The sequence below is a fragment of the Oratosquilla oratoria genome, chromosome 4 (genome assembly GCF_046742065.1).
Source record: "Oratosquilla oratoria isolate Oo_2021 chromosome 4, ASM4674206v1, whole genome shotgun sequence".
Classification (NCBI taxonomy): Eukaryota; Metazoa; Arthropoda; class Malacostraca; order Stomatopoda; family Squillidae; genus Oratosquilla; species Oratosquilla oratoria.
The window spans coordinates 17,204,875-17,205,258 of NC_134780.1; positions in this window are offsets into that span (position 1 = coordinate 17,204,875).

Here is a 384-nt window from a genome sequence, read left to right on the forward strand (position 1 = left end):
CAGCTCTGTTGTCCATCTTGCAGGACCATCACATACAGTTGCCCACCATTTGATCCTCTTATACTATTTAGATATGAACACCTGCATTTTATAGTCAAATATATTGAAATAAAGTTACATATGAAATGTTCAACTTACATTTTTCTCTACTCAAAATTGTGAAATATGAAGTTACAAAAGTTCGGAATTTGGGAAAATATGCAATTAGAAAAAGACCTGTACCCAAACCCAAGTAACTGATAATTTAATTCCATGTTTTTTCCTCTTCCCTCTTTTCAAAGACTAGGAAAAAACGCAGGAAGAGATCAAGCTGTAGTACACTTAAAGCTTCGATTTTTCTTCTTTTTCTCTCTATTTTAATCTCAAGGACAAGACACGTGTGGT